Genomic DNA, 17,951 nt, shown 5'->3' with positions numbered 1-17,951 from the left:
GATACCGGTTTGATGGATGAAGCTCTTATTTCCACCATCATGCAGAAAAACTCACATCCCATGGTTGCTGGAATGGTATCTGAGAAGGAACCTGGATCACTGATGATTTCATGAGGCTAAAGTCACCCACGGGCAGAGACTTTTTTTTATACAAGTGAGAAATGAAAATCTCTTACTTAAGACTTTTACTTTGACTATTTGCTCCTCGCAATCATTAAATATAATCCTAACCGAAACGGCATGTTCCTGACTTTCCAATTTAGAAAGATAATGCCTACTCTCTTACTTTAAAAATGTCCTTATTTAAAAAAAAAAAAAAGTCTCACTAATTGTAAGAGAAACACGATTCCAATTTTCAACCTAAAATACACATTTTTTTGAGAAGTATTTGAATTGCATTTGGAGAGACATTTCCTTGTGAAGGCAAAAGTTCTCTCTGTGTTTGAGTGGCTCCAAATGTCCCTCCAAGTACCCAATGCCCATTTTTACTGAGGGCATGTTTGAGTGCTTCATTTCAGGAATTTTTACTTTCATACCAAGACTAACACTTCACACAGACTTAATTACTTATATAAGGTGACTCCCCTCCCCCTCCCATTCATTACTCAGTGAATCTTTTTATGACAGGTGGCAATCAGTTTCTCCGTATCACCTTTTGGTATGCTTGTGCACTCTGTCCCCATCCAACTGTGTCTTTCCTCCACGATCACTCATAAAACAGAGTTATAATAGCTATAATTCTCTCGTCGTCAATTGGTGCAGTTAACAAATGGTTTATTAGAGTGTTAACCTCCATTAGCTGAAAGGCTAGGTCATTAGCTGACTCTGATAACCATTTCTCAAGGTTTATGACTTAAATAATCACTTAAATAACGACTTTTATTCTTTTATCTGGATTGAAACAAAGTTTTATAGGAACTTGAAATTCAGGGACAAAGTGAATAATATTCATTAAAAAATATTTGCAGACCTGGGGTCCCCATTTTGTTTTAAGGCACTGATGTTTGTTTTACAACTTCCAAGCTAAGATGAAATACAGACTCACTGCTATGCACCAGGGCAACTTTGTCAACAACAACACTTTTCTTCTGTGGGATCTCAGTTCACAGATACTTTCACAGATACTTTGTTTTCCTTTTACCTTCTGATTTCTTGTTTTGGAAATACCAGCAGTTTTAACATGAATTATGCTGGTTTGTGACTTTATTTGTGCTAAGTGATTGTGTGCTGCCTACGTAGAAGCTCCTTGACTTATTGTGGGGTCATGCCCTCATGAACACATCATAAGTAGAAAATATCTTAGGTCGAAGATGCACTTAATACTCCTAACCTACTGAACTTCGTAGCTTGGCAACACAGTGTACTGTACAATATCAGTGGTTTCCCCCTCGTGACTGTGGCTGACTGAGCTGTAGCTCACTGCTGTCCTATTATACTGCATATTGCTAGCCCAGGAAATGGCTGAAATTCAAATTTCTAAGTGTGGTTTCTACTGAATGCATATGGTTTTGGCACCATCATAAAATTTTAAAAAATCTTAAATAGTAAGTTGGGAACCATCTGTACTTAGCTTTCTGAGGTAAAAAGGAAATTCCAACAACGAAGAGAACTTTTACTGCTAGTCTTTATTTGGATCTCGCGTGATTCAGGATAAGTCATGAAAAGGACAATGAGATTCACAGGTTTGATCATGTCACATTACTGCTCACAAACTTTACCAGGTCTCAATTGTCTACAGAATACAGATTTTATAGGCAGAGAAGGAGGTAGGTTTGGGCTGCTAATTCGTGGAATACCAGTATCCTTGCTTCTAAGGTGGATATCAATATTTTTATTCCTAGATATTTTGAGAATGAAATGAGGTAGCACCTATGAAACATTTTTAAATGGGATGGAAGTTCAAAATGCCATTTCAATTTCTACATTAACGTGCCTAGAAACAAATGTTTTAGATTGGAAAAATGCGTATTTTCTCATTCAATCATTTAGATACTTCCAACTATACACAGCATATACTAATCTTCTGTGGGACTCTTAAAGCTGTTTTCATTTTGAAGGTAGGCTGCAACCAGTTTCGTTTTAATTGACTTGGCTTTTGTACCAAAGAGTTTTTTCGTTGGAAGAAGAGAATGAACCATTTCTTGTTCATCTCTGTAGCAAGTGCCTGGCACTCTATCACATATTAAAGCTTTGAATAAATATTTGTTAAATTCCTTAAAGACACCTGGTAAAAATTAATCTCTTTGTGAGTCCTCATGATGCCATCTTTATGAAGTAGGTTTGTACTTTTTACAGTGTCTTGTATCATCTCCTTACGCTTCTGCCTACTCTGCTAAGGCACAGGATTATTCAGAGAGCGGCAGAGTGTGTTTCTGTTCATATCCCTCCTCATTCTTAACATAATGACTTGCCTGTGGTGTAGCATTTCCAGAGAATGTTTCGTGGAAGATGTATATAATAGGAAGTTGTATTAGTTTCTTATTGTTGCTGGAACAAATTAGCACAAATTAAGAAGCTTAAAACAACAAGAATTTATTATCTTACAGTTCTGGAAGTCAGAAATCCCAAGTTAGACTTCCTGTGCTAAACAAAATCAAAGTGTCAGGATGGACCGTTTCTTTGGAAGTTTAAGGAGGAATCTGTTTTTTTTTTTTTTTTTTGATTTTTGTAGCCTCCAGAGACTGCCCTCATTCCATGGCTTATAGTGGGTCCCTCCAACTTCAAAGCCAGCAGCACAACATCTTCAATGTCTGTTTCCATCATAATGTTGTCTTCTCTTTACTTCTGATTTTATTCCCTCCCTCAGGGATTCTTGTGATTATTTTGGGCCTACCCCATTAATCCAGTTATTAATAGATTCTGGGGATTAAGATGGGGCATCAGGGGAAAGGGGAAGTGACGGCCGATGGACACAGGCTTTCTCCTGGGATGATGAAAAAGTTCCAAAATTAGATTACAGCAATAGTTGCACCACTAAGTAAATATATGAAAAACTCTTGATTCATACTCTTTAAACTAGTGAACTTTGTCATATAAATTATACCTCAATAAAGCATTGGAAAATGAAAAAAAAAAAAAAAAAAAAAGATAGGGGCATCTTTGGGATACAGTTATTCCATGACAGATGTTGCTACGTAATAAGAAGAGAGCAAAAGGATTCCATAGTTAGAAACATTCAGTATAAATAGCATGAATATGTGACTTTAAACTCAGGATTTTTGTTACTTTTTAATTATAACAAGCCTATGTTGTGACATTTCCACAAGACAATGCAGTCAATTTTTAAAGTGCCATGAAAAACAAACAAACTTATCAATCAAGAATTCTATATCCACCTGTATGCTCCTTCAGAAATGAAAGCTGAAGACGTTCTAAGATCAAAAAAAATTGAGGAAATTCATTAAAATCAGATCTTGCCCTTTGGGGGGGAAAAAAACATTTTAAAAAGTTCTTTAGACTAAGAAAAATGTTATTGTCAAGAGATTGGATCTGCATTGAAAGAAAATTACAGAAGATGAAAAACTTTTCCTCTGCCCTCTTACACCTCAACTTTAAGATAAGGACAAAAATCCTTACATAATTAATACACGTGGCATGTCCAATATCACACTCCTTGTTGTGCACCAGTCATAGATGCATAGGACAGCATTATTTTCTTCTGGCATCTTGGAAAATAGTAATTCACTTCTTAACATCCTTTCTTGGTCTTCATATTTCTGTTTTGAAAATATTTTGTGTTTATTCTCTGCCGTTACCTTCTAAAAATGTTACTGTCACCTATTACATTGTATCTTCAAAATTAAATGTATTTGACATTGCTATACAATGGTGATTAGATGAAATCCAACATCTTATACATCGATTTAGCAAATGATTTTTGCTGCAAATTATTCAAAAGTGTTCAAATAATTTTGTGTAGTTAACTTTCTCCTGCTCCAGGCTGCAAAAAGAAAGTGTTTGGGAAACAGAAGAAGCTAAAAAAGGGTTTGAATAGAGTCCTATGACCGGCAAGAGGCGTAAAGAGTATCTGTCAGTGAGGGCTGAGAATAGCCAGAAAAAGTATCCCTTAAAAATTAATGACAAGGATAAAGAGAAATTATATAGTCCTCCAATGAAGTCTGAAAAAATAGATGAAAATTAATTCCCAGTGATCAACAGTATATAAATTGCTTTTCTCACATGTATGACTTGGAAAATAAATTCAAATCCTCAAACTCCCAGTTGCCAAAATGAATAACAATAATTATAGGAGGGTACTACATAATGGTCATTTTAATTACCATGTTTTTGCTTCTGTGATGTAATTACTTTTATTTTTTTGAAAAATTTAAGGGGAGACTTCTCCAGCTGGTTTTAGGTCTTGAACATTCTGAAGATAATTATATCTTCCAAGAAACCATGTCTAGAATCCAAGAAAAATAAGGAGAATCAGACATTGAACATCTTGGATTGCAAAAGTAAATTCGACCACAATTTCAGTGAAGCCAGTTCCAAAGGTCTTTTGCAACCTTGAACCAGTGGAGGAAAAATGAACTTCATGGTTTCCTTTGTCATTAGCAGGGATCACTGGCTATGCTGTAAGCTGTGCCTTCCCATGTGAGCGTTACACTTTCTCAACTCTGGTCCAGGTTAAAACCTAATATCAAGTGCAATGACACCCTAAAGAGTTATTGAACAGAAGGCTTTGGAATCCTCCACCATGATTACCCATCCTTCATTGGCAGCTAGAGTTTATGGTTGGTCTCAATATTGTTCTAAACTGTATACATAAAGAGCCACCACTGTCTCAGTCAGATCATTGACAAGACCATAGAGAGGCAATGAAGGGTCTTGTTATAGCATAACTTCAGTCATAAAAGAACAACTATGGTCCGCTTTATTAAGTAAGAAGCCAATTGCACAGTATGGCGCTATGAGACGTCTTTTTTGATCACAGTCTGTGAGCAATTAGAATGGATTGCAAACTCTGGGAGGTGTGGTCCTGGCTTATTTTACTATGTGCTGTGGCTGCTGCAGCTGCTATTGGGAGATGCATCTAGGGCTCTGACATAACATCTCATGGTAGCAGTTTCTGAAGGCTAATTAAGTATTGCATAGAAAATTATATCTCTATATCTGCCTTAAATTTGCTGCCCATTAATTTGGAGCAGCCCCTGGTTCTGATGTGATGGGATAGTGCAATTATAGGTAATTTATGACTCATTTCTGTACCATTTATTGCTTTATGGTTTGGGCAGGATATAGCTTCCAGTTGTTAATGAGGACCCCCTCCTAAAATGAGGGGATAGCAAGATAATGCTTTGCATTTATATCATGCCTCAGTGGAGGCAGGACAAAGGTCCTCACTTAGACCTTCTAAATATCTCGGTTGTGTGACAGCCACGCATGGGCATAGGTTAATAGGTTTGGTTTACCAATCATGAGTCTCTAACAGGGAGGATTCATCACCTGACCACTGTGATCAAGCCAGGACTCTTGGATCCCAGCTCCACATTGGTTGCTTTATACCTTTTATTTTTTCAAGCCTAGGCCCCTTCCTTGCTTCCCCACCTGTTTTCTTCCTTTTATAATGCATAATGTGAAAAAAAATAGGATTAAAAAAAGAAAGGAAGAGTCAGGGTTTCTCCCTTACATGAAAATGAAACACTTCTCAGAAACTTTTCCTGGATTTTCTCTAGGTCTATCTAACCCCAGACTCTAGAACAATCACTTTCAAAAGATTGTAAACTTGCTAATATTGGCTTAAACCAGTTGTGATTCTTCACCTGGAATTAATACATTGCCACTGGACAAAATCGGGGTCTCATGGCTAGAAAAATAGGAAAAATGGCTTATGGCAGGGTGCTTGTGCGATACAATTGTAACACTTTGTAGTGTTTATTATTCCTGTATTGTCTCCAAACATTGATTTGTATTTAAATCCTAGGGATTACCATCTCACCAACCCTCCTATCAGTTGTTAATATCACAGCCACGCCGAGAATGGAAACCTCCCTGTTTGAGACTGGACACACAATCCTGGCTATCCTGGCTTTTATTTCAGGTCCTAACAATGTGGTAGATGCTGTTGACTTTCCGGGCATCCATCTTTGCCTTCCTTTTGGTAAGAACCTCTACTATTTGAGATTCTGCTTCTCCTCCCTTCTTAGCCCTGATATTACCTGTGGGAAACCATGCCTACCTTGAGCTAGGCATATGGTTATTCACATCCTAATTTGCTACAAGAAGAACATCTTGGTTTGAATCGGATATTTTATGTTCACAGATGCATTGAGATACAATAACTTTTTGACTGGTGAGGATGGAAATTTCACCACAGCAAGTCTGGAGGCATCTTGCACTATGAGAGAAACTTCCTGAAATAGGAAACAACTTAGAAGACGAATAAATAAGAGCCCTGGAGAGAAAAATTTGGTCCTGGTGATTTTTTTTTTGAGAGTATAAATCAAGTTAAGTTTGAAGCTCATCCTACTCTTAATTTGAATCAACGACTCCTCTTTTTTTGCTTAAGTCAGTTTGGGGTCCGTTGGTAGTCACGGTAAGAGTCCTTCGGGGTACAGATAGTAACCAACTATGTGCATCACTTCATATGTCTGGGCCTCTGGCTTTTTGTTTGTTTTTGATGTTAGGAGTTGAACCAGGGCCCAAGGCTCTGTGCTTTATCACAGAGTTATTATCCCAGCTCAGGATCTCTGTTTTGAATCTGAGAGGCAAGAGTTCTGCTTTGGAAACTGAAAATAAAGATACTGCAAGGAGAAGCATCTCCAAGGTCACACGGTATCTCCCAGAAGCACTGGACTCTATAAGTTTTAGTTTTGGATGTTTAGTTTAGAAAGAATATTCTTTTTCGTGAATCAAAAGACTGACTGGTGATGGCTTTTGCAGACTTGCTCAGACCTGAAAATTCAAATATTATAGAAAGGAACTCAAGTCTTCAGGTAAATTACTTCATAGGTCCATCCTGCTGCGCTCGGGATGGACAGTACAGTACAAAATGCACTAGAAGAGTGCATGCACCTACAGGTGATGTCCTAAGAGATCTGCAAATTATTCTTCACAGAGGAAATGAAACTAGGCTAAAGGAAAGCTTTAGGCAGTTCTAAGATATTACATGAGCTCTCTTTCTCTCTCTCTCTCTTTAACATCTAGAGATCATGAACTCATTTTCTTTGGCTCACATTTCATCATTTCCCTAACAGATGGGTTATTACCCACATCTTGGCTAGGGTAAGGATGTAAGACTGTCATTTTCTCTGGGACAATTGCTTTTTCCTGTGGCTACATTCAATGGGCACATACCTGCATGGTTGAAAAGATCACTTCACACCCTGTAGATGCTTATGATACCTTCCTTCCTTCCTGTCTTCCTAACTCTTAGAGAAAAATTACCTTTGAAACCCTCCTTTACTTCTACCTCCCTCTAGTAGGAAAAATTGTGTCTTATCACTGTCTTCTGGGTAGACCCTGGTGTCAATAATGGCCCTGCCTCCAGAAATAACTGAAGGAAGTTGTTTGAATTTTATAAAACAGATTTTTTTTTGTTTGAAACTTGAGAAAAGGGAGAAAATAAACTTGGATTCCTACAGAGGCAGAATTTACAGACTGCAGTAGCAATCGTGAAAAAAAAAATCTTCAAAAAATCTGACTTCATCTCTTCATTTCACAAATATTTGCATGAGGACCAGAGTGCCAAAAGGGGTTGCTCAGAGTTCTGCAACTACTTCCTGGCAGGGTTAATCCAAGTCAAACTACAGTTTTTACTGAGAGTGTGCTCCAAACACAACCAAAGATGCTTCTTTATAAAGAACTTCTGAGAGTTCTAGGTTTTAAATTAGAAAATGTCTAATTAGAATAATAGCATAGTATTCAGAAGTATGGTGCAGATGGCCAGTTTTTTGTGAGATATTTTAAATATTTGTTATTTTTTTTCTTACTTCTGGTTTATTTTTTCAACACTCACATTTATTCTTTTTATTCAAAATTATATATGTATGATGTGTACATATGTATACAAACATATACAGAGATTTTATTTTTATTTAAATGAATAATAGTCATATCAAACAAACTCTTCTTTCTTTTTTCTTGCTGCTTCTTTCATTTTTCTTTCCTCCTTCATTCATTCAAACCCTTATCCCCTTACCTCTTACTTTCAGGAACAGTAATTACCTTTCTTATTCTCGTACTTATGTAGTGCTAAAAATATCAAAAAGTCTAAATAGCTATTGTATACATATACATCTCCATAAAAGCATCTTTGAAATTGTGATAAAATAGGACCCTGTTACATACACTTTAATACATGTTGTGTTTAGCTACCAGAACATTTTACATAGGTGTATTTCCTTTGATTTTGTAGTGAAGAAAGTCTTATTGATTTTGGTCATTTTCTGATTTCTTGCTAGTTGCCCATACTCTCCTCCACATGCTCATCCTAATTTTCTCCACATGTCCCATTCCAATTAGGATAGAGGCAAAAAGGACATTGCATATTGTAAGTACACAATTAAACCTCAAAATGACGGCAGGACTCAAGTTTTAGGTGAGACTGAGACACAGTATCTCTGGGATACGGGGAGTAGCTTGGGAATGGCATTTGTAAAGATCTGTGATTCAGTTTGGGTCCATATTCCCAAGCAAAGGATGTTGAAGCCTAAAGACCTGAAACAGATCTACACCAGTGTTTCTCATACTTTGTAAAAACAAGATTCACTTGAGAAATTCATCAAGAAAAATAACGCCCTTGGAGTCTGGTTGAGTGAATTGGGTGTGACTGAGGAATGTGCATTTTTAAGAAGCAGCCCAGGTAGGGGCTGTTTATAGGTGATCCTCAACCAGATCTTGAAAGGATTCTCCTTTGACAGACGAGGAAAGAGAGGTCCCGGGACTCTTGAACTTGCCCAAGGTCAAACAACCAAACTTAGAGACAAAAATGGGACTAGAAACTATTTTTCCTCCTTGAGATGGATTAGTGATGCTTAATGTATCTCTACGTGTCTTATTTTCATAATCCTTTGGTAAAGCCTTTCAAAAATGTTCTGCCTGACTTCTTTCCTGCAAATCTTCATTTGTAAAGAACATTCCATCAAATGAGAGATAAGACTTTTAAAGTTAGAATGGTTCTTGGGAGATTGAGACTGAATCTTATTAAATAAGTGATCTCAAAGTGAGGTCACTTTTCAGGTAATCAAGAAAAAGATTTCAGAAAGTGACTTGCCTGTACATCAGAATATTTTGGTCAAAAGAATGTTAAGTCTTATCCCACTTGCTGCTTGGTTATTTTCACTTAGAATTTCAGGAAAATAACTGTTGATATCTGTGAAATTGAGTTTCAATCTTCTCATTTGAACGTGGCTTCGTGCAGGTAGAAGAAATTTATTTGGAGAAATGGCATGTGGGTTAGAATTATTAAATTTTTGGAATCATGTTATGTATTCATGGCTCATTATGAAATATTTTAATATTCCCTTGTGCTTAAAGGATGAATAATATCACCCATACAAGTTAACAAAGCTTAATGTTTAACATAAAATACTTTAAGACCTCATGGGGAATCTAGTTTACAATTAAAACGTCCTGGGCAGTGAGTCCCTCATTAAAAACACAAAGTAAAACTTAACTCACACCATTAAAGTATCTTCATTCATTACTACAAACACGCACCATCTGGGGTTGTTTCGTGCCTCCAAATTTCTTATTAGCAGGGGAGAGATAGGGATTGACTTCCTCCAGAAATCAGTATGTCTTACATAATGCAAATGCACACTGCTGATTGCAAGCAGTCCTTAATTACTAATGGGAGCCTCTGACCAAGTGCTACTGCTGGAACATGTCCTTCAGTGGTGCTTTAAAAATGACTCAAATCACAAATTCCTACTGAGGTTTACTTTCCTTAATGATGTTGCATTTTATGATTAGAAAAGATAAAGTTTAATTATTAACATTTAAAAATAAATCCCCATTTTCCTCAAATCACAATAATAGTGCCACCTTCCTGGGTGCCAACTTTTATGTACTGGAAACTACCTAGCATGATCTCTTCCTATTCTCCACAGCTTTTGTAGTTAGGTACTCATATTTTAGATAGATTGATGGCTTAGAGAGGTGAATACCTTGCAAATGCAAAATGCATAGTATATCATGGGTGTGGCATGCTTCTCAGGGAGACATTACACAGTAAAGATTTTATGAGGTTGCTTTTTTAGGGTCATAACCACTTGTTATAGAAAGGATGTATACAGTGATTTCAACTGCACTAAAATACTTTGATCTCTTAAAGCAGAGACTGTGGTCTACCTATGTAGTTTCCAGTCAATCTAGTGTGGTACATGAACCAGCAGCATCTACATCACTTGAGTACTTGTTTAAATATAAAATCTCAGGGACCCTCCAAGAGTTATTGCATCTGAAACTGAATCTTAACTAGATTTTCATGTGACCTATATAAGATTTGAGCGTCAGTGGTGGGCATGATCCTTAATGCCTTTTACTAGTAGTACTGTGGCCCATGTGAAAGAGGAAGACTTAGTATCCCCTATGCACTATATATCTGAGAACAGCAGCCTTGTCTTACAAATTATGTGGCTCTCAGAGCAATTAGCATTATATCTTTTCCCTAGTAATTGCTTACCATGCTCTTTAAAAAAGTGATTTTACTTTTGAATATTTTAAAGACCATTTCTACATTTTTTGTCAATGGACAAATATAAATTGTAAGTACACAATTATATTATGTCTGTACATTTGAATAAATAGGGATTTAACTAGGCTTTGCAGTTTTCTTTGTTTGGGAAAACCCTTTACCAGTCAGCCTATCCAGAGATTCTGGGCCAGACCTCAGACATGGTCCAAGGGCAGGGTTGCCGATGGAGTCCTTGGGTAGGTTGACCTGGTGCCTAGATCTAACAGTTTGTACTTGAATCCTGAATCCATTAGGGTTGGCTCAGTTGAGTGAGTCTGTGGTGATTGGTCTGGAGCATGGATCAATGGGATGAGTCTGGAGCTTGAGTCCATTGGGGCTGGCTTAGAGCCTGGGTCTATAGGGGTATTCTTAGAGCTTCAGTCCCCACAGTACAACCTGGCATTGAGTCTATTGGGGTGGGCTTGGAGCTAGAGTCATAGGTGTTGGCCTGGTCTATGGAGACACTAGGGATGGACAGGAATCTGGGGCTATGAAGATGGACACGGGGCCTGTGTCTGCTAGTGCTGGCCCAGAGGATGAATGTGCACATATTGAACTAGAGGGTAGGTCTATGAGGGCTAGGCTGGCTCTGAGGTTCTCAAGGGTCAGCCTGGGACCTAGGTACCTAGATTTGGTGGGTGTCAAGTCCAACTCTGGAGACTATCAACACATACCCAGACCCTGAATATTCTGGTGTAGGCTGTACCCTAGATCTGCCAGAGCATAGGACTGCTGGCATTGGGCAGGCCTAGAGGCTGTATACACAGGTTCTTACCTGGTGTTCGAGGTCAGTGTATAAACTTGAATCTGGAGCAGAATGGAAGCTACGACTGTAGGGGCTGGTTTGGTGCTAGGTTGTCCTGAATCTTGTGTCCATAGGGACAGACGTGATGACTAGGGATGCAGAAACTAGCTTGGTGCTGAGGCAGGGCTGAAGTTTCAGTCTGTATGCACATTGCTGACACTGAGTTGAGTACAAAGTCCAGGACCTCTGGGGCTGATCTGGCACTGGGACCTGGGACCATAAGCCTAGACCTGCAAACTGCTAAGTGGGGCAAGCTTGGAGGCTGAGTACAATGGGAAGGTTTAGAGCTTGCGGCTTTAGGATCCTGCCTGGAGCTGGGGGGCTTGGAGACTCACTTTGCTGGTGTTAGGTTGGGGCCTGGGGCTATTGGCCTAAAGTTTATATCCATAGGGACTGTCCTAGAGGCAGGTGCTGGATTGAGAGCTAGGGCTGTGCACTTGGTTCTGAGGTTGGCCTGTAGCCTATGGCTGAGGGGTCCAGCCTGGTGCTTGGGGTAGTCCACAGCTTGAGGCCTCTGAACTGTTCTGGCATTGGGGCAGGTCTGGATTATCAGCCTGAGTACTAGCCTGGAGTCTATGGTCATATGGGCTGGATTTACTGGGTCATGCTCAGTTTAAGGGCACAAAGCAGAGTATAACGTTGTGTGTCAACCTCATTACCCTGCCTTTTGAATAATTTCTAACAACTATAAGAAAAGCGTTTGGGTTTTCTATCTAATTCCTCACCCACACATTTACTGTAGAAGGGAACAGTTTACAAAGTTGACATGGATAGAATTGACAGAATTCTCCATTTGGTCATGTACTGCATCCCAGAAGAGTACTGAGATTTTCAATAAAAATAAACAAAATTATCTTTTAAAGTCATGAGAAATATAGTACCCCAATATCCAGCCAAATGAATAGGTCTGGAAAATTCTCTTGCAAACATCTGACTGACATTTGTACCCTGAGAGTATTCCAGTGGTGCACTATAGAAAGACAGCAAGCAAGACTAGTGGGAGTGAGGTGTCCTGGAAAAGGCCAATGCCTGGGCTTCTGTGAACATGGAGTGGGCACTGGGTGGCAGGCGTGTTCAGATGTAGCAATCAACCTCTAGATACGTACTTATATTCCTGAGGCTCAAAACTCCTACGACTTGGAGTTGGCAACTAAGGAAGTTAGAAGAGAAGAGGTAAATGGGAATGTGGGAGAGGGAAGGAACAGGATGACTAAACCTAATCTGATGCTTTAAAACTGCATTGCCATAGAGTTAGGATTCTTAAAATTGATATGCTAATTTATGTATAGAAGATATAAATTCTTGTTTGGTGTTAATGAGTACTATTTTTAATAGGCCTGAAAGGCAAAGTGCACAAAAAGTAGAGGAGACATCAGAGATACATATTTTTCACTTCTCAGTTACTTAAGAGATAGGTTGGGAAGAATGAGGGGTGTATTTAATGTTTTTAGCAGTTTTGGAGCCTACATTTTATACTTTGGAAATCAACTTTCCTCAATTTGAACTTTTCTCTCTTATTTCTTCCTACTTATTCTAAAACTGAGAAAGGAGATATAGAAATGTTTGGAATGCACCTTTTATCAAAACACATAAAGAAAATCAAATCATTCTGATTCTTGTTTTGACTTCCCCTGTGTTTTAAAGATCATCAAAAGTAAGAGCATGGCAACTCAAATTCCAGAAACTGAGTTGGATAATCTTTTGAACTTACCTGGCCTCGAATTCTCCCTTAATAATTCTCTAAATAATGTCCTGACCAGCAGAATAGTTGTGGCAAAGAGGGTAGACTTTGCAAGCAGATAAAATCATATTTAATCTCTGCACTTCCCAGGTGTGAATCTTAGGAAAGTGTCAAACCTCTACAGGTTCATTTTCTCAAACACACAGGAGTATTGGTAGCACCTATCTTTTTGAGCTAGCAATCTGATTAAATAAAAACACTTACCACAGTGTTTTACACACAGCACATGAACAACCCTTATTATGATATCCATGTCACCCACCACTCAGATACATTCCTAGAACCAAGGACATTCGAACAAAGAGACCTTTAGGAATTAACTATTGTTTCAGGGTACCTAAAAAAAAACAGCACAATTTTATATACACAAAAATTCTGAAAACAGAAGGGCAAATAATTGGATTGATGGGAAAGAAGACCGATATCTCATTTAAGTCTTACCCTGCTCCTGATTTATAAGGGAAAATTCAAGGTGATTCAATGATTATTGCTTTTTGGCTCAACTCATGCAGGATCAATATGGACCACACTGACAAAATTTCTTCTTTGGCTATTTTTTATACAGAGCTCCGAATGAGCTATCCCTGAGACATAGTTTTCAAGAATGATTATATGTGAGTTTTAGATATGGGGCCTTGTTTGTATGATGTGTTGTTAGCCACACCATAAGTGGTTACTTAATGTGCAATAAACAACTATGGCTTATATACTATTCGGATTTTTTTAAAAATCTGTGAGCTTTACATAAATGGGAAGATGATGTTTGCTCCATTCACTAATCATCAGTGGCTACAGGATTTAGCAGACCTGGAAGTTAGAATTACACAGGTATAAATTATCCGTGGAAATTACCCTGCATCTAGTTCTCAGCTATTAAAATTTAATAGAATTATGTTGGAATAATTGATAAATCTGTTGGCAAGTATCCTAGAAAGGGAGTGAATTTTCAGAATCTGATTTACATATTTGTATTCTGCAAATATGTACATACTACATGACAGGGGACTTTTAAATCTGTATATCCTTCCCTTTTCAATCATCCCAAGGATCTTAAGAGATATTATTATGTAGATTAAAAGAAAACCGAGACTCAGAATTATTCAGTGAGCAAGTGACACAATTAGGATTGGAATTTGGTTTATCTTTAAATCCTCCACTTTTCCTTGTTGCTTTATGTTCCCCAAGCATTCGGATATGGGAAATTGGCTTTGAATAATTGGGGGCAGTTTCTTCCTACGTGATGGCACCGTATTTATTGAGTTGCTAAGTCTTCTACCTTGTTGATTTGTTGGAAAAAGCTGTGTTGGGTTAAGGACTCAGAAGTTAATTTCAGGCTGGGTAAAGTTACCCTGAGACAACATCAAATGACATGTTTCTTGTGAATTTGTTTGTAATTAGAGGAATAATTTTCTAGAAGTCACTTAACATATAGTGAGTTCCTACTATGTGCTCTGGATTGTTCTGAACAGAGGAAAGAGTAATCAATAAAATTTGTAACATTCCCTGCTTTTGGAATGATTTTCCTGTGTTTTTTAAAATCACCAAACACTTCTTAGACTACAGTTTGAAAGCCATTTTCCCTGGCTGTAGATTCTTGATGCTTTTAGTGCTTGCTATAAGGAAACTTTTATTAGGCAACTTTAAATCTAGCTTGTTTACCACTCACTAATTACTGAATCAGGAAGTACCACAGTAAGAGCTTCAGGCATTAAAGCAAGAGTAAACAGAATTTTATCTTGTTAGATTGTTAAGAGAAATACATCTTTTCTTCCTCTTCATTTTTAAAACATATGCCATTATTAAATGAGCATCTCAAATTTTATCTGCTAACATTTCCTGAGATTGCTTGCTTTTGTGGTTCAATTTGTTACAGCAGCCACTTTGCCAGCTTTTCCTCCTTTCCCCATTCTTCAGTTTATTTTTCAGATGATTTTTTTATATGAGCTAAAATAACTATCACCCTAAGAGTCCCTTAACATGATCCAGTAATCAGAGTAGAGACCCAGAGTTTCGTCCTAAATTCACTATTTACTACATCTATAACATAGGATGAGCTATGTAAATTTTCTGGGGTCAAGGTCCTAATATTGTTAGTGTTTTCTTTGAAAATTAAAGAGAAAATAATTAAGGAGAGTTTTTTTTCATACTCTAAAACCTGGCATGTTAAAATTAGTTTAATTATATATTATGATTTACACAGAAAGTGTCCCCAAAAGTCTTATATGTGAGATAAGGCAAAAATATTCAGAGATGAAATGATTATATTATGAGAGTTAAAACCTAATCTGTGGATTAACCTACCGATACATATTATCTGGTTGGTAATTAGAGGCTGGGGTAGGGTTTGACTGGAGAAGGTAGGTCCCTGGGGGCATGCCTTTGGGGTTTATATTTTGTCCCTGGTGAAGAGAGGTTTCTTTACTTCTGATGCCATGCCCACTATCACATTCTTCTGCCATCATGTTCTGCCTCACCTTGTGCCCAGAGCTAGGGTGTGGCCAACCATGGACCAAATCTCTGAAAACATGAGCAAAAATAAACTTTCCCTCCTCCATGTTGTTCTTGTCAAGTCTTTTGGTCACAGAAATGCAAAGCTGATTAAACAGAAATTGGTCTGAGAAACAGGGCTGTTGCTGTGACTAACTTGACTATGTAGTTCAGAAGTATTTGAAACTGGTTTGGGGAGAGGAGTAATTCTAAAAAGTTTAGAAATTCTGCAATGTGGAAAAGCTTTAGAACGTTCTAAGTGGATCTTAATGGGTGAATTTTGGTAGAACTCAAAAGACCAGAATGCTGATAGGACTGTGGACCATAAAGACTGGGCTTATGAGGTTCCAGAAGAGGAGGACCCTCTTGGAGAAATTGGCCTGGAAGTCAATCATGTTGTAGTCTTGAAAAGAAGTTGTCCACATTTTGCCCATGTCCTGAGTCTTTGAGTAAGACTGAATTTAAAGGTTATGTACATATTAATCTGATGGAGGACATTTTAAGATTGCACAGCACTCAGATGGTGGCATGGATACTGCTGGTTCCTTAAAATCAAGTTTACTGTAATAATCAGGAGCAGAAAGATTTGAAAAGTTGCAGTTTGGACCGAAAAGAATGAATAAATCTGGGGCTAAGAAATTTGTGGCTGTTAAGAAGATTACAGAAACTCAAGATATGCTAAGTATGTCAGGTGAAGTGGTACACATCTGTAATCCCAGTGGCTTGGGAGGCTGAGGCAGGAGGATCACAAGTGCAAAGCCAGCTTCTGGAAAAGTGAGGTGCTAAGCAACTCAGTGAGACTTTGTCTCTAAATAAAATACAAAATAAGGCTGTGGCTCTGGCTCAGTGGTCAAGTGCCCCAGAATTCAATATCCATACAAAAAAAAAAAAAAAAAAGAAAAAAGAAGAAGAAAGAAAGAAAAAGAAAAGAAAAGAAATGTTAAGTACTCTACCCAGAAACAATAGGAAAGATGACTTGAGAGTATCTTGGGAATTAACAAGACCACACATCTCAGGCTCAAGGGTGCAAATATAAAAATTCCTTCGAGGCAAGATCATTGGTGTGTCTTACTTGCCCATTGGTTAAGGAAGTTGTTTCACCATGCTCAGTTATCCAGGCACTCAGAGGCTATTGCAGTCATGGTTCCAAGAGGTTTGGCTGTTGCTTCAGATAGTGGCAGACCTTGGTGTCATCCATGTGGTGCTGGTTCCATAGGAATGTAGAATGTTGGAGCTAGGGGTATTGGAGGCTTCCTTTGAGATTTCAAAGAAAGGACATGGAGAACAGCAAAAATGTAGCAGGTCAGAATCATTGCAGGCTTCCCTAAAAAGGTGATGCATAAGGATGTGAAAAGAAAGCCAAAGCTGCATTGGAGATCCCTGAGATTGAAGTATATCAGTACTGTGGAACATCTGATGAGGAAAGCTATAGAAATTGAAAAGAGACAAACCAATGGACTATAACCATCAAAACCAGAATAATGGAGCTACGGAAGCACTTTGGAAGGTCATCAAAATGCCATGTGCTCCAGATACTGAACATAGAGCTAGAGGACTTAATTGCCAGGTTGGATTTTGGTTTTTGCTTTGGTCCATCCTTTCTTTCTATGCTGCTCTTTCTCGGTTTTGGAATGAAAATGTTCACTCTATGCCATTAGATATTGGATATATGTAACTTGGTTTTGATTTTAACAGGAGCTCATGCAGAGAGTTTGTCTTGAGTTTTAGAGGAGACTTTGGACATGAACTTTTGGGTAATGCTGCAGTTGCTAAAAATGGACTACATATATTTTTTCACTGTGAAATGGCATGAACTTTTTGGAGCGAGGGTAGAATGTTATGATTTAGATATGAGGTGCCTCACTAAAACTCACATGTTAGACAATGCAATAAGGTTCACAGTGAAATTATTTGATTATGAGAATGATGAACCAATCAGAGGATTCACTGATGTGAATTACGGTAACTGTAGGCTGTGATAGGGTGTGGCTGGAGGAGGTAGGTCATTGGGGGTGTGACTTTGGGGTTTATATTTTATTCCTGATGAATAGAGCTCTCTCTGCTTCTTGGTGCCATTCCTGAGCTGCTTTCCTCTGCCATACTCTTCTGCCATGATATTCTGTTCTCCACAGGCCCAGAGATATGGAGTTGGCCAACTATGGAATGAGACTCTGAAAATATGAGCAAAAATAAACTTTTCCTGCTCTATTGTGTTGTTCTTGTCAGGTCTATTATGT

Source organism: Sciurus vulgaris, assembly GCF_902686455.1.
Source record: "Sciurus vulgaris genome assembly, chromosome: 2".
Lineage (NCBI taxonomy): Eukaryota > Metazoa > Chordata > Mammalia > Rodentia > Sciuridae > Sciurus > Sciurus vulgaris.
This window is presented reverse-complemented; position numbering follows the sequence as displayed.